Source organism: Augochlora pura, chromosome 7, assembly GCF_028453695.1.
Source record: "Augochlora pura isolate Apur16 chromosome 7, APUR_v2.2.1, whole genome shotgun sequence".
Classification (NCBI taxonomy): Eukaryota; Metazoa; Arthropoda; class Insecta; order Hymenoptera; family Halictidae; genus Augochlora; species Augochlora pura.
This window is the reverse complement of record NC_135778.1, coordinates 36,944,753-36,962,200: the sequence shown is the minus strand read 5'-3', so window position 1 is coordinate 36,962,200 and position 17,448 is coordinate 36,944,753. Positions and strand designations below refer to the sequence as shown.

General features: G+C 41.7%; 1 long non-coding RNA gene across 1 annotated transcript in view; it reads right to left on the bottom strand.

Moving 5' to 3' along the window:
• The window catches only part of LOC144472005 (uncharacterized), a 231,179-nt gene extending 214,775 nt beyond the window's left edge, over positions 1-16,404 (bottom strand). Inside the window, exons 1-2 of the long non-coding RNA XR_013494368.1 lie at positions 16,359-16,404; positions 16,103-16,198 (exon numbers count right to left, since the gene is read on the bottom strand). This is a non-coding gene — a long non-coding RNA (uncharacterized LOC144472005). The remainder of the gene's footprint in view (positions 1-16,102; positions 16,199-16,358) is intronic.
• Between the last annotated feature and the right edge of the window lie 1,044 nt (positions 16,405-17,448).

Here is a 17,448-nt window from a genome sequence, read left to right as displayed (position 1 = left end):
CCACTCTGCCCGCCTGAATTTTGTATATCCACTGTAAAAGGCTCACCGGCGTGCATACAGAAAAATTCGTTCTAACCGCGCGGCTTGAAAAATTTAATTTTCTTCGAACGAAAAAAAGGAAGAACCGGGTATCGCGGCGCATCCCTTTTTTTCGCGCGCGTGCCTCGCGTCGCTGTCGGCCATGAATCACCGTTTTAAAAACGTCGCGTGCCCGCGCCGGCCAGGGGTTTCGAATCATTTTTCACGTCGCCGGTTGATTGATACAAACGCGATCCGACCGTGACGGAAAACGAGACGGTCCCAGAAAGCAAGTCGTCGCGGCGGCGGCGGTTTCGAGCCGAACGGCTAGCGCGCGAGGGTGGTGGCAAGAGAAAGAAAAAAAAGAAAAAAAGGAAAAAGAGACGACGGCGTCGCGGATTCAGGGTGGCACGGTCGCCGAGGAAGAACGACATGTCCGGCTAGTTTTTACGCCTCGTTCTTTCCAACGGCGGCGGAGGGAGATCCGGACAATGAAAATGTCCGGGCTACGACACCGGCGACAAGGCGAACCTAATTAAGACGGCGACTTCGTTCCCGAATGCTAATCGCCGTGCTACCGTCGGCCTGTATATTTTAAACGTTCATTAAACGCTTCATTGTACCGGCCGTCGCGCCTTGTTTCAAAGGAATTAGGAGAACGTCAAAGCCGGGACATACCGCGGCGCGCAGTATCGGAAGAAAGGATTCCAACTCTCTCCCCCCCGGACAGAAGGAGAAAAGAAAGCAGAAAGGAGGAGAGAAAAGGGGGAAACGGAAAAACGAAAGAGTGAGTGGTAAGAGAAGAAGAGAGAGAGAGAGAAACGGAAAGAGAGGAGGATAGGACGAGAGCTTCATCTCGGTCGTTTTACGGGCTTGACTGGCCTAGTGAACGTTTAATCGAGAACGCGAGCACAGTTGTTTCGACCCGGTGTGTTTTGTACTTGTTGCAGCGGAGCAACCCCCACCCCTGCTACGTTTCCTTGCGAAATAATACGTGTACGCTTTCTTATGCCGGCCGTGCTTCTTTTAGGATCTGAAACTCGGCGATATTTTATCGCCCGGTTCCACCTCGGATGCTTCCTTTTTCCAGCCAGTCTGCGTATTATTTCTCGCTTTCCATCGCGTGGAAAAAAAAGCCCACCGAAGCAAGAAGATAATGAAAGTTAAAGAAAACTGAGACACTGCCAAGCGGAGCGGCACTGCTTATCTGCCCCGGTCCGTTTGTTTTATCGGTGTTTTTACTGTCGCGGGAACCATCGATTCCGAGTTGTTCATTGTAATGATACTTGACGCGCGGGCGGCTGTGTTTTAGGTTCGATTTAATCGGTGACGTTTAGGCGAGATGGAGATTGTTCGCATCGATTGTAGTTTTTTCTTTTTCTAAATAATTTTAGTATTTGATTCTTTTAATTCTATATTTTTCATTGACACTGCTCATTTTTGTCAAAAATCGAGTATGACTTTGAAATTAATTTTTTAATATTGAATTATGCCTCTAGGTGTTACGAAATTATTATATTTTGTTACTTGAATAAGCTGGCCCAGTACGAATTAGTTAGAATTATCATTTTGTTTATTCTATGTAGTAAAATGAGGATAACCTTAAAGTCTCCAGGAACTTCCTTATTTGGTAAAAAATTATTACCGCCATTTTTCTACACATTTTTCAAAATTAATAAATGTATTCGAGTGCTAATTTTTAAAGAATCACCCTACACTTTCTACGCTTACAAATAATTAAAATAATAATTGAAAATTAATTGTATAATCTACATTAATAAGTTTTTACCATATTCAATAGCTCAGGAAATATTAATAACAAAATTTCCGTATACACTTCTATCTTTATTGATCGCCAAAATGTTTTGTTAAGTTTTCATCCCTTACTTCAAGAATCACTTTAATCTCCCAATCACGAAACAAACAATAAATAAAATACTGCAATATCTGACGAATATTTCTCGTCATTCTACAAATGTGTTTTTAAAAGGGTTTCGCTACAAACAAAAGTAGAAAAATTAAAAACGACTTACGGGGTTGAAGAGCACGCGGATTTTTCCGTGTTCTCGCGAGCAGAGATCGTGTAAACATACAAGAGACACGAAAATTTATTGAAAGGAAAACCTTAATTAAGGTTAGTAAGATCCTTACATTATTCTTCATTTAAACGGTTGCCTTACGAGATCTCTCGCGACGTGGCTTATCAGAACCACTTTATCGTTTGTAATTTTCTGGGGGAGGGGGAGGGGAGAAACGAGCTCCGCGTTCACTGTAATCTAATGGATTGGCGCTAAGTGGAATAAAAAGGTATTTCAACAAAAAAGGGAAACATTCATATTTGTTATCGTCCGGATAAATCAACGTTATGAACCTTATTTAGTATCGTAAAGGCTAAGAAATCTTTCAACCTTTGGACTCGAGTTTCGTTTTGAACAACTGGATCGTGGATTAGTGCATAATTTCTATATTAATACTAATTTCTATATAAATGGTAGAAAAATCTGTGGAATTGTGTCGTTCTTAGAATAAACGTGATTTAATTTACTAATTAAGCATCCGAGATTTGTGATGGACTTACGACGCGTATAATTCAAACATAACCTCAATCAGAAAAAAAGAAGAATTTGGTGGAAATAAAAAGTGGAATGCAAATCAAATTAACAGTAAAAAGCTTCTTGTATATTCATTCTATAAAAAAACTAGTCGACCTACCCTCTCAAGTCCTTCGAATCAATTTTAAATAAACGTTACTGCATTTAAAAACTTTTCGTGGCGACTGTAAATACTTCGTTATTAAAAATATATTATACGCGTTAAATTTTTGAGATTACCAAAAATTGTACTGAAAATGGCCAGAACTGGTGCACAAGTGGCTAAAAACGATGGAAAAATTTTCACTGTAATAAAATCAAAGATATCAAAATCGAAATATAATGAAAATTAAAGGTATTAAATAATCTACTAAAACTTGCGAACTTTTTACGTCGCAGAAAACTTAAACAGTACTTCCATTGTTATTCATAATACACCCCCGTCGTCGGGAATCTTTAATTGTACCTCGATAATTACATTAACGCGCCGGTGTTCGTAAACAATATGATGTTCACGCGAGAAAATATTGAGCTGTCGCGCGATTACGGGATTTAAGGTTTTTCGACGGATAATGGAGCGGGCGGCCGCGCGGCGGGATGCAAAACAGGCGGTGTTTAAGTCGCGTAAAGCCGCAGTCGCAATTTATGGTCGGCGGAATTGATAGAAAACCATTATTAAACAATCCATCGGAATCCGGTTGGACGGGCGGCCGCGCGAGGCCATTTAAATTATTGGCACACGGAACGCTAATTCCGCAGGCATCGATAATCAGATCACGGGTATTCTATTATCCAGCCGGTTTTCGAATTTGCCAAATGCGATAAAGTCGTAACCCGTTTCTCGGACCTGGCGGAGGGGGATCGAAAATTAATGAACCTGTGGGCTCGACGCGTGCCGCGCCCGCACCGTTTCAATTTATAAGCAGATATTAAAAAGACGTGCTAATTATTTCGATTATTGTACGCGTCATCGTTCCATAAAACGTTCTATCGAGATTCTGTCAGCCTTTTGTCTGCTGTAAATTAATTTAATTGTTTCGGAAAGTATTAAAGATACAGTAATGCGTGTTTAGTTAACCTTTTGCACTCGAAGCCATTTTAACTATAATCTGAAATCATTTTTCTGGTGTACAGTATTTCCATTTTAAGCGACGAAGAATATTTTATCTTTCTTTCTTTTAACTTCTCTTTAATTAAACTTTCTTGCCATAAATATTATTTTAAAAGGTGACAGAACAATTTTACTGCTGCCGCAGAGTGCAAAGGGTTAATTGTTAATGCAAACGTTTGGAAATAATTTCCTATAGATAATAAGAAAAAGGAGTCTTTTTAGGTTAGTCAAATTGTAGGAATGCTCACGCTACTTGGGGCAGGTAAAATATATAGGTTATCCTAACAATTTCTAACAATTAAAGATATATGAGGTCATTTCAAGGAAATTTTTCCTTTATAAAAATGTTCTCCGAGGCATCGTTAACGAGTTATTAACGAAGAACATTGACCAATGAGAAGCGAAAGACGCTGGGGCGGCCATCTCGCGCCAGGAGAACTCGCTTCTCATTGGTCAATCTTAACAACCCCTTTCTATTCTTTTCATGCTTACATCTACTTGAATCTCTAAGTATTCGTGTTCATTCTGACTTAAAAGAATCGAACAACATTCACGCAGATCTCCGTCCGACTCGTTAAAGCGCGACAAGCAGTTAAATTTTTATAACTTATATATTCGACGAGTTTGCGCCCTCCCTTCAAACAGGCTATAAAAATATCTGAAAAAGTAGCGAAATTCCAGTCAGAAGAAGAAACTCGTCGTGCTTCCTAAACTGATAACATTAAAACAATGGGCCGCCACTGAAAAGGTTGCCTCCTCGTGCTGTTTTATTTCGACGGAAGAACATTTTTATAACTCGAATAGTTCCCAAGATGGCTGGTTGTATACTAGCGACCGGACATTCGAGCTGCAGCGGGGAAAAGCTCGAAAAGGTTGCTAAGCAGGGAGAGAGAGTTTGAAACTTTGAGAGTACTCGTAGACGGAACTCGACAAGTGGAAAAAAGGGTTCGATCGAACCAGCGTCGGAAATAAAGTATTTAGCGACGGTCAACGGTGGTTGTTAAATAACTTCGAAGATAAAATAAAAATTAGTATAACTATTTGTAATAAATATAGCTCGCTTCGATGTACAAACAGTGGATTATTTGAACATTGTTTTTCTCAGGAATATTGAATTATGGATTTTATGCAGTTGTGAGACAAATTAAAAGATGCGATTTAAAATTGTGGCAAAGATTTTATGATTAAAGATATATAATTAAACATTATTATTACAGATTTATAATTAAAAATTGTAAATTTTTTTTCATTGATTTATATAGTATTTTGCGTAGTGCTCCATCTTTAATAACCCTGAACTGTCAGCTGTCATTCCGTATTCTTTTTTTTGGTTGGCAACACTTTACCGCACAAATGGCGCAAAATTCAAATCTTGCGTGAATTTTGGGACACCCTTTATTTTCACAATTTCAAGAGCCGTAAATGAAAATACGCGAAACCGGTTATTTTTCCCGGTTAGGTGTTTCGACAAACGTAAATCTTTAGGAGTGGCAAACACAGCTAGTGGCGCGCGTGACACGAAAATAAGGGATCGGGAGAAGAATATCGCGGATTACTAACATAAATACGGGACCCGGTAATTTCACCGATCGCAAAGCGGCCCCGATTGACACGCGTTAGACCGTTCCCAGCCATTTGTCGGCGGCGCCGGCGGTTATTCCGTTTTATGGCGGTGGGCACTTTGCCATGGGATTAATTCGCCGTTGTACCCCGTCAGTCATGGAAACAACAACCACGGGCAACGTGTTCGGTACCCGTGCCGGGCAGCCGGTTCGATGAATTTGGTCGCACGTACTCGTCGAAATGGCGGCCGAATAGAACGGAACGGAACGGAACGGAACAGGCCGAGTCAGGCCCGTCCATTTGCTCCGCGTCCGTTCTCTCGGATGATTTCGCCCCTGTCGCCGAAGAAAAAGCCACGGATTCGGCAACCGAGAGAGAGAGAGAGAGAGAGAGAAGGGAGGAAAAATTGTGCCGGTTCAATGGTTTGCTAGTCAACCGTTTTTCGCATTCACGCCTCCACCTTTCATCGCGGTAACCTCGTTCGCGTACGACCCAAAAAATTGAGGCGCGCTCGCGCGATTTATTCATTCGACGCGACAGCGTGTTCCGCTCCGGCTTTTTATTTTCTGACCGGACACGGTCATGGCGAACGGCGAATTCGAAACAGTTAATGAAAAGCGTGGAAACAGAGACGCGCCCCGGTCGAGTTCGTCCGCGCGCGCGCGCTCGCGCGCAGGGGTCGACAATGAAAAACGATGTAAACGGCAAACAATGCCGGCCATTGTAAAACCTCGGCATTGGAATAATGAAGCAGCTGGATTCGTCCGGCGTTGCCGGGGCCGCGCGGCGTTTGCTGCGAAATTAAAACGGGACGATGGATTCGCTGTTCGGCTCGTTCGACCGAGAAATATTTCGACCAATTATTCGCCGTGGAAAAATAGTTTTCGCGTCCGATGCGCGCGCGCGCGGCCATTCTCGGCGCGGGATAATAACCGGGGGAGGGGGTAAAAAGAATCCGGACGCGGCGGTCTTACTGTTTCCCCCGTCCCGTGCCGGAGAACGAGCGCGTCCGGGCGCGGGAACAATGTGTCCGAAGGTTGGCGTGGCTGGTCGGAAGCACAAATACCTGCTCGAAACAGAGAGACGACCGAACAATCTGTGCCTTCGCCGGGCTGCGTTCTCGCCGGAAAACTACGTGTGCGCGTAGAAACAGATGTATATGCGGTGTAGTGTTGATGACCTGGCAAATATCTCGTAAATGGTTCGAGGTACGAAATAGGTTAATGGTAACAATTTACAAGTCTAGATTATTATATCTTTGATAGAAGGAAAGTTGAAATCATGTTACACAGATTACAAATGTTTCGCTAGGTGACGAAGTAACAGTATAAAATTGATGAAGCTAAAACGAGTTTTTAACACAAATACAAGCGTAACAGTTATTATTATTATTCATTTGTAACGCTTAGCGAGCTAACAATGCGCGAAGTATAGATTAAGGAGAGAATAAATAATGTTAGAAAGACCATAAATGTTTGGCAAGATGGTCAAGTATAAATTTGATGAAGATGAAACTATTTTAGATATTCTACCACAGCTAGAGAGATCTTTGAATTTTATTTGTAAAAGAATTATAATAAAAATATATTATATATATAATATATACTATATATATTATAATGAAGTCTGTAGCAAAAATAAATGCTGGAAGTGGTAAAAAGGAAGACTGAAATTAGAAGGTGAGAAAAAGAATTCTATATTTTGATTATTACTGTAAAACAGCTCGCATAGCTGTTTTTCAATTGCCGGCATTTTTTGACATAGAATAATACAGAAATATCCATAGAAATAATACAGTCTATATAAAAGCAATGTAACATGTTAAAAGTCATATATTTTTCAGCGATGATTATAATTATACCATCTTTGGTTCAATATATCTCTATTCGGTAAAAATTAGAATTTAATTTACTCAGAATTAAAAGGACAAGAATCAATTATTTTCTGTAATATGCAAACGACGAACTTTCGCCACGCAGACGAATATACATAAATGGGAGTTACCACAGGTGGTGAAACTTTTTCGTAGCTCCGACCATATCATCTGCGAGATATTTGCTTGACATTTGCGTTCGAACGTTCCCCGCGTACCTAAACGAACCTAGCAAAAAGCTCGCGCGCTCTTTTCCACGTGTTGCGGGAGTTCCTCCAGCCCTGTGTAAAATACCGCGACGGCATTCGCGTGCATTGACTTCGGGAAGCCGAAGCAGCCCGCGAAACAACGGTCGGCTGCAAATAACCGAGGCACCAATGAAAATAGCCGGGGCCCCTCGCGCCAGTTTTTAACAAAGTTTCCTCCGCCGCGGCGCATCCCCGCCCCGCACAAATACATATTCCCATGAATGGAACGGTTTATTTGATCGCACTCCGCGGGAGCCTGAGATTACGGCAAAAAAGTTCACCGTGCAACTTTCCGCCGCTCGGTTTCATCGTAAGATTCCATTAACCGTGTCCAGCGTCAGCCGCGTTCTCCGCGGAGGCAATTAAAACACGCCTCGCGAGGAAAGATGTTGACAAAAGCCGAAACCGTGCCGCAAACGCGATCACGGGCGAACCGGTGACTGGAGCAATTCCACCTTCGGAGAACCTCGTGTAACGCAACGCCTAATTTTCTTACATTTCTGGACGTACTTTTGCGTATACAAGTTATTGTAATTGTACCGTATATGTTTGGATTGTCTTCATTTTTTGTTTATCTTCATTATTTTGTTTATCTTCATTTTTATCTTCATTATTTTTGTCTTCATTTTTGTTAAAGGCATGTCTTGCCTTATAGAGTTATATGTTCGCGCCAACGACGCCATATTGGTCCGTGTTCGACGCCATATTGGTCCATGTTCGACGCCATATTGGTCCATGTTCGACGCCATATTGGTCCATGTTCGACGCCATCTTGGTGCGTGTTCGACGCCGATCGAGGAATCGATCATTCTCGATCGCCAGTGTTCTGATTTTTCCATCTTTTCGTGCACGCCTCCGCAGAGTTTGGAATATATTATTATTCAGATATAACCTTTACCATATTAATCTTTACATAATTTCCTGTCAATAATATACACAGCGTGTCAATTAATTTGTAAAGCTGGCACCTCATCTCAGCAAGCTTGTCAAGCGTCAGCATCTTTAGAATCGTCGTTTGCATTATTTAACGCAACCAATGGAATAATATCTATATATACTATACTATAGTACAGTATAGAGAATTCTAATAAAAGAAAAATAAAATAAATCAGCGTAAATTTCGAGTACCAAATTTACCTAAACAAACGCGTCACCCACATATGATCGACGAGGTGATCGAAACATTAAAATTAGCGAACGCGTCGTCACAAAAATTCGAAGCGTTTCCCATCACGTTTGCTTGCATTTTTACTTCCACTCGTCCCGAAATGATTTCGGCTCGGTCGAGCCGGTAATCGCGGAAGATATTCCGCCCTCGTTAGGGAATAGGGCGCCCGGCGTCCGTGGAGCGCAAATAAATCTGCACACTCATGCCTCGACAATTTCAAAGGCTGACCGTCGAATCATTTTCGAAGATAGGGTTGATATGAACGCGGAGGGGCTCCGCTAAGACTTCTCTCGACCGGCAAAGAGGGACGGGGGAGGGGGGGGTTGGATCGCAATTTAGCAGCGAACGCAGCAGTCAAATATTCGTAGCGATAAATCTTGCTTCGCATTTCATCGACGAGATGTGTTTAATTGCGCGTACCGAGCTGCTTTAATTTGACATGAAACGGCATTCTGGACGCGGGAGCACCGGAATATTAAGACTTTATCTCAATACTTCGGAACTACGCGTGACGAGCTTCACTCGTATATCGACGCGCGTCGCTTGTTCTTATTTAATTGAGAATGTATTCCTATCCTCTGTTAATAATATATGCGATCTGGGCGTTTATTTTAACTTTTCGTCTTTTCATTTCCATTATTTATATATAAATAGAATATGACTTCCAAAATTGATTGAGTCAAGTGCAAAACTGTAAAGACTTTGAATTAGAATTTAAGCATTTCTCTATATTATACACAATTTATTATACATTTCTATGGAAGTCTTACACAGGTTACTATGGATAAATTATTAATTTCTTCTAAATCGAAATGAAATTGATTTTTTCTATTATTAAAACCTGGAAACGAAATTAAATAAAGAAAATGCAAGAAACAAGAATTATCTGGTTGTATCAAGGAAAATATTAATTGCAAATAAATGCTAATCAATGCAGCGAAAGAACTCGTAACGGGGTTAATATATTTATAATATGTTGAGACGAATAAATTTATTATATAATTTTCAGCGGTCTTCATAATTTCAATAATCGTAGAATAAAAAGAAGATTTTCCGTACCAAGACAATGTTCTAGAACCGAGAAGACAAAGGAATGAAAGGTAAAAGAAATCGTAACCGTGGTCACGAATCAGAAACGCGAGGAGCCAACGAGACGTACGGTAACAATACACTGGGAGCCATTGAAAAGATTTCCGCGACGTCCTAAAGTGGCCGTTGAAATCTCGTTAGGGTGCGAAAATGCGAGAACGGGACGCGAGCGCGAGCGCGTCACCCGAAAAGCCACTCGTTTTCCTCCTTCTACGGTTACTAATTCTTCTCCGTTTCTCCCGGGCGTCACCCCTCTACCCCCTCCCCATCCCTCCTACGTTGCGCACTCGTCTTCCCATTGTACCGCGACGGATAGGGAGACGAGATACTGATGCAATTCGGCGTGGCAGACGTGAGAAACTCTTTTATGACGAGACAGTGCCTGCGAGAATCGTCGCGGAAAAAGATATCGGAGATAGGTTGGAAATACGTGGCCGATAGAGGATATAAAGCCGACGGAATACAAAGTTCGCGGCAGGGATGGAGAAGAAAATATTTTTCAGGCTATACGCGTTTCCATCGCGGGAATATAAGTAGCTTCGTTACGATGATTTATGGTTATTTTCAAGATGGCGTATCTTTCATTTAATAGATTTACGCCGAGGTGCGTGTCACGCGTGTCTATTTTGCTTATTATATTATATATTTTACAAAATAGGTTTACGTTATTCTATCTCAACATTTTAAACAGATTAAATATTATAAAGTTAGCATAATTATTTAATTTTTTTTAATTTCGGATGCGTAGAGAAAACTGTCAACGCCGGCGTCAAAATGTTAGCCCTTGGCAGTATCGAATATTGCTTCAACAGTCATTACTAATTCACGCCACGAGGATTTCACCTAACAAACAATGCAATTAACACTGATACCGCGTAACACGTCGAATAAACTCGTCCCCAATTTTTCTTTCGCAATTACTGAAATCACAAAAATGTTTCTATGAGAATTTGTTAAATTTCTTTACTGAAATCGAATTGTATTCTAATCTAAGTCGCATCACTAACAATCTCTTAATTTCCATTTTATATCGTGCTCGGAACCAAAGTCTACCTCTCCCCCAACTCTAAAAACTCCATATTAAAAACGGGGAAAAATCATCGAGGAATCATTTCGCGAGAAAAGCCAGCGATTCCGTCGCGATCAGCAGCGACGATGCGAGATACATCGCTCCAGGCTGAAATTGTCCGCACTTTAGGAATCGCGGCAGCGGCAGGCGCAGCTCGCGCTCGTATAATTTCATAGACAAGCCCCGAGCGCAAAGGGAAGAAATTAGAGCGGAGTGTATCAACCCTTCCGATTTCGCGCGGCGCACTTTCCGTCGGCTGCGTTACAAGCTGCACGCCTCCTTCCCTCCCTCCATCCCCGTGCAAACACGCGGGCGCGAGGACGTTACGAGATTAGCGCGACGTTTTTAATTCAAGCGCGCTAAAGGGGAAAATGAAAGGCAAAAAAAGGACGGCGCGGCCCGCGGCCAGGAAAAAGAACGTGTAATTGAATCGTCAGGAATCAGCACGATTTACGCGGAGCCGCGACAAATGCTACCGCACCGTTCATAATCGGCCGTGTACAAATCGTCGCGCTCGCGCGCGCACGGCCGACGAGCTTTTAACCGTTGTCCGTCACTGTCACGTCGACGCTCGTTACCAGTGAAACGCGAGACCGTCGAGTATAGGAGTGGTTTTCTGTAAGCAACCGGATCGGTCCATCTGACTTTAATTCTTTGCAGTATGAAGTGTTTTATTAAGTATTTATTGTGCCAGAAAATTGTTCCTAATTTTACTCGATTAGGACGCTGATCCGTCTCCCCACTTTTCTATAATGGCTGCAGTTAATGGAAACGTAATTCCTGTGATTTTGGGAGCTTTAAAGTTACGAACTGTTGAAATTTTCTGAAATTTCTAAGGAATTTCTTAAAAAGCTGCTTTTAATATTATTTTTGAATTTTATGTTCGAATTTTGAATTTTACAATTTATCGAATTAATTTTGTGTCGTGAAACGTGATCATAAAACGTAGGAGATAGGAAATGGTTTGTATCGAAAGTTATTTAGACGTCATTTCTTTGGTAAAAATATTATTAAGTAGAAATTATTGAAAGGTGACCTTTGGTCCTCTTAAACTATTGCAATTAGTTTTATAAAGATATCTTGATCGAACCATGTTACAGGTTCAACTTCTAAAAATTTATATAAATATTGGATCTGTTGAAAATTGTTTAGTACTTTGACCAGTAACAATAACCATTAATTTGCATTATTTTTGTCCATATTTAACAAAACCTGTTGTTCGTAGCAATTATTATTTCCCTGTTTAAATTCTTTTATTTCCCTGTTAAGGTTATGTTGTTCCGATGTTCGTTTCTTCTTTATAAATCTCTTCACTATCCTCAAATAAAATAAATATACTATCAATAATAAATATACTCATATAATCTATATACTCAAATATCATTTTCACTATAAAATATTGGCTGCATATATTCGCACGAAACGAAAACAATGGGCACAGTTTCAACCAACAGCCTCGGAGCAAGGTATCCATTTACTTTAAATTTAATGATAAAGTCGTAAGTACCTAAGTACTTCGAAGCGATAGTATACGTTCTTTCATTAATGCATTTGCGCATCCTCGATCCAAGAGACATTTTACCAGTCACTGTCTTGCTCGCTACAGTTCTCCAGACATTGTTCTGTAAACCTTGCTTAATCCTCTCGCCAAGTATTTCAATACTGTCAACGGGAGTTCCGAACACTGGAAATTTCGAATAAGTTATGTAATACTACTAAGAGGAAATGTTTATAGAATTAGACCTCCGTTTGCGAGTAGGTAGACGCATTTAGTTCTACATCTGTCTGTGATATTAATAATTCAATATGGAGTTCGCTATAACTCGGAAACAGATTCAATTTTTGCAAATATATATTTACGTAAATATTGTTCGTCGTAATTTTTGAGTTTTACCGAATGTGTTATAAATGAATCGTGGATTCGATTACTGTACGAAAATTCGAAAAATGTGCAGAGATAATGAAACTTGGAGGATAATTTGAGGTTAACGTTCGAAAAGCGTCTTTCGTCGCCGCTCGGTGGAGACAGCGTTAACACGATCGTATCGAACAAAAAAAATACGAAATATCAAATTTGATGTTCGCGGGAAGTTTCATCATACTCGATGTCCGACAATATGACGCCCGACGGCTGGCGTATCTTGTCAGAGCGTGTATCGCAGGCTTCGCAACGTCATTCCATACACTTCAGATACATTTTCCACAAGCACTATAGAATCCAATTCAATATATATTGTTCAGGAACGTTGCATTCGATAACGGGTGCGGGAACAGTGTCCAAACAGTCGCGGCGCACTGTAACGAAACCATATTTCCCTCCACAGATAGCGCGCGTCTGTGCGCGCCGTATACTCTGCCGTATAACGGGGTTGCAGTTGCAGAGTATAGCTAGCGCGCGCGCGCGCTCTCGGCCCATTGACAGTAGGCAACCGGCCTTTCGCCGGAGACCGGCTGGCTTTTAATGAAAACGGCATTGTTACGATTTCCAAATAAATCGCGCCATCACACACCGGTTGCCGCCCGGGTAATGCGGCCAGGTTATACGGCGATCGAAACGCGGAATCAATTCGGATAGTAATTTAATGTCGGCGACTGCCAGGGATTATACGGATCGGGCCCCCACACCCCCCACCCCTCCCCACCGCGTTTCGGATTCCTCGCGGACACGGCCGGATTATATACGGATAATCCGCGAGTTCTCGCGTTAACCGAGAACCGGAAACCGGGACAGGAGGGCGGGCGCGCGCGCGCGCGCGCGGCCCGTCGACCTACTAATTTTTCGACGCACCCCGCGAGCTCGCCCGCCCGCGCGGCCCTCGCGGAAACTTTCCCTCAGGTTTGTGCACTATTAATGCGGCCGAGTCCCCGGTACAGCTTGCCTCGCTCCGCGAGCAGTTAACGCAGTCGTTTCCCTGTCACCCCTCTCTCTCTCTCTCGCTCTCGCTCCCTCCCTCCCTCCCCCCGCCGGTTCGGCGAACTTCCGGCGAACTTTTCGTCGCTAAAACAATTTGGCCGAGGCAAGATAACGCGGCCGGATAAAGCTGCGCGCGTGGAACTTCTCGACGACATTGTGTCGCCTGGGCCGCGTTCGCCGTAATACCTTTCACACCCCGGGCCCCGTTTGATAACGTAATCGTTTATATTAATCCTTTTTAACGAGCGGCCGCGCGTACGTGTAGGAGGCGAGCTAACGGCTGATACGTGACTTTCGCGATCCGAGCCGGCCGGGTCTACGGGTCCGCGGGCCTGAATTTATCACGTTATAACGGCGATAATATTCCCACGGAATGGCCGATGTTTTCCCGGATAATTAAATACACCCGGTTATTAGGAGGACGCCTCTGGTGGCCCCCCTTCACGCCGTGGGCCCGACGTGCCATCCCACGCCCGAAGATCGTGTTTCCTTGTTGTCTTATGAAACAGCAAACTATCCCTGTTTATCGCCCGGCAGATGCTGGACCGTAATCTCCGGCTCGTGTTACGCGATGTTGCAGGTTAGTCGGCTGCGGTAATTACCGCGATTTATGCAAAAATCGACTTTAGGAAGGAACGGTCTACGGGGTCGGCTGTTTACACGAAACCGGTGAAACGAGTTCTTAAAGTTTTAATCGCGAATATGGAGATAATAGTTATTATTATTATTCGTTTGTTACGATTAGCGAGCCGACAATGCGCGACGTGTAGAATAAGAAAGGAGAAATAATGTTACGAGGACCATAAATGCTTGACAAGACGACCAAGTATAAATTTGACGAGGATAGGACTGTTTTAGATATTCTACTAAAGGAATTGTACTAAAATATATTATATATAAGATATTTACTATATTATATTATAGTGATATCTGTACAAAAAATAAATGTCAAAAGTGATAAAAAGGAAGGATGGAAATACAAACTATTAGAAAGCGAGAAAAAGTATTATATGTTTTGATTATTACTGTAAAACAGCGCGAATACTAACTAATTTTTCACGTGTTGCTATAAAAGGAATATATTGTATAAATTCATCAAAAAATTGTCTATAGGTCTAAGAAAGAGTAGAAGTTGAAAACTGTCTTATAGTCTTGCCGCGATGTGTATAATAAAAGTAGTCGAGAGTCTCGATAAATAGTCTCTCCATTGTTACAAAGTAGCACACGTCAGCTATTTTTACGACTTGATAGTATTCATGAATTCCTACACGAGAATGAGTGTACGTCTACATCGATTATAATTGTCAAATATCGACAATAAAAGAAATCAATTGTATTCCATTCCTAAAAGAAATTAACAACGTCCATGTTTAGGAAATCATGCCAGTAACCTTCGTAATGAGTCTGACACGATGTTATAGTTATGTCAAACACTTGATGTCGCATAAAATTTCAAAGGCACGCCAAGGCATTCGAGAAACGATGTAGATTGTGCAAAGCAGAAGAAAATTACAATCGTTCGTGTAAAGAGCATGTGCGTTGAGAATCACAGGCTACTTATGTAAATAGAAGTTACGGTAATGAAAAATGACATAAATCAGTTTGACGTAATCTTGTCATTGAAATCACATCGATCGTATCAGTTAATTACGAGTGTCACGTTAAGAACGAATTAACACAATATTTATCCAATAATTGTTTGCACCGCCATTCAAAAAATGCCATTTTTGACGCTATCTAGCGAAACGATATAATCTATATAAGAACAAGGTAACTTGTTAAAAATCACATATTTCTCAGTGATGGTTATAATTGTAACAGCTTTGTTTCGAATTATTTCTGATCGGTAAAAATTCGAATTTAATTTATTTAAAATTAAAAGAACGAAAATCAATTGTTTTCTGTAAAAGTTAAATGATGAATTTTTGTTATTTGACTATTGGTGATTATTTGTGGAAATCATGAATTTTCGTTATACGGACAAATATGTGTTAAGTATGCAATAGATCACGCGGGAAAGAAAGATCTACGCTGGTGGAGGGCACGTTGACACGCGGCACAAAGTCGCTCGTTAATGGCCCGCCGCGTGTCATTGGTCTAATTTCCGTTGTCTCCGAGGAAAGCGAACGTTTAATACGAATTGCATGTGATTCGCCCTCCTTTGAAGCAATCACATAATGCCGGATGTACTTCGCCTCCGTGTTTCAATTCCACGTGCAATTTAACGGGGCGGTGGGTTCGCCGAAAGCGTGCCAATATTACGCACAGCCGATGACACCGGAAACGCTTCGAAATATCATAGCGTGTCACCGCAGGAGACACACGGTGGAAACATTGGCCGATGATGATGATGATGATGATGCATCGACTCGCGCCGGATGTCAATGCACCTGTCAAACGTCACTGCTCGCCGAACGATGGTAATTGTCGTAATTTTTTTTTCGATTGGTAAACTTACCCCGAGCCGCGGTCGCCGGAGTCCACCACGATGGATCACAACTGGCACAACTGGATCTAATCTCCGTGACAGATGTACGGAATTCACGAAACGTAGCTCATGACCACTAACCGAAAACGATGTGCATTCGTTCGCATCTAAAATGCAACTTGAACCTTAGCCCGCGCTTTGGTGACTGCCAAAGGATTGAGAGTGGGGAGCCTCTTCTCCGCGTGATCGTACTTGCGCCGAATCGACACCAGATAGCTGTACGGACCTGACGGTGCTTTCAGGCCGACGTCGTCTATGTAGGTCCCTGCCATGATATGGGGATGCAGATGGAGCTGCTTCAAAGGCACCGTTCAGACCGACGTCAGCTGTTGCAGAAAACAATTTTATCAACGACTGTACAGTTACCATTTTTTACAAGCTCGCGTGCTCGATAAAGTAAAAACTGTATAAGAATAAATTTGGTATTTAATGTACGTTTATGATACGATCAGGTTCTAAAATCTTGTTAGCTTGAACGAGATATAAGAATGAACCAACTCCGATTTTTAAAGCTACCAGAGATCGAACACCGTTTCTGTGTCGAGTGCGATGTTAACGATAGTTCACGAATTTAGATCTATTAGTAACATTCGAGTATTTTGTATACTCTATTTCGGAGTTCGAGAAAATTCCGGATCTTTTTCATTGGCTACATTCGAAGTTGCTAGTCCAATAATTTACTCTGTAAATTATTAAATCACTTTTTAGTAGAAAAGTATATAAATCAAATTTCTATTATCTAGTGACTTACCATTATACCTGGCTCTGTTTCTGCTATGAAAAAAATCATAATGAAGGGGAATAAAAATTAAAAAAATTACTTATCGGTGGACCTAACAATTTTCAATAGGAGCCTCATCTGTAAAGTCATGAATCTAGTTGAAAATGTTAAATAAAATTAGTTTTTCGTGTTTACAACTGGAGGAAGAAATAAGTCGACGGAAATAAGGATTGAAGGTAGTCGCTTGATCATGAAGCACGATAGTACAACGTCCCCATCCAGCACACCATTTCTCCAGAAGAAAAATTCCCGTTGCACTCTGCCCCCCGAAGGAGACAGTTTGACTTATTACAGGGCGGTTCCTGCACGAAGGCGCGCCAGATCATTCTACCTTACGACAACTCGCCGAATATCGATACTGATCGGTCGAAAACCTCACGGGAAGAGAGCTGTGACCGAATTCCAAAAACGAGACGAACGAACAAAGCTAATAATACTTGAAATTAATTTATATTAACCTAAACGAGTCGTCAGCAACTGTTTTAGCTGTTAAATATTTTTTAAACGTCTTTTAGTGGTCAATAAGATAAATTTT